This window comes from Cystoisospora suis (genome assembly GCF_002600585.1).
Source record: "Cystoisospora suis strain Wien I chromosome Unknown contig_9490, whole genome shotgun sequence".
Lineage (NCBI taxonomy): Eukaryota > Apicomplexa > Conoidasida > Eucoccidiorida > Sarcocystidae > Cystoisospora > Cystoisospora suis.
Window position 1 is genome coordinate 4638 of NW_027162264.1, and position 272 is coordinate 4909.

Here is a 272-nt window from a genome sequence, read left to right on the forward strand (position 1 = left end):
TCTCTCTCTCTGCATATAGATAGGTTATCTTAGATACGACTGACTTTGAGAGTTCGTGTCTATCGTAGGTTTCCTATTGTGTAAGAAGAATCTGTTTAGTAGTCTCGAGCAGATGTCTAGTTGGTATTGCCGCCCACCTACATCATTCTTTCTCTGCATGAGAGGACAACTTTCCTCATCGTCGTCTCCTCCTCCTTCTTCGTGTCTAGTCCATTCCCCGCTACAGCGATGAGACATTCTAAGGTTCTTTTGGTCTCGATCTATATATCTAT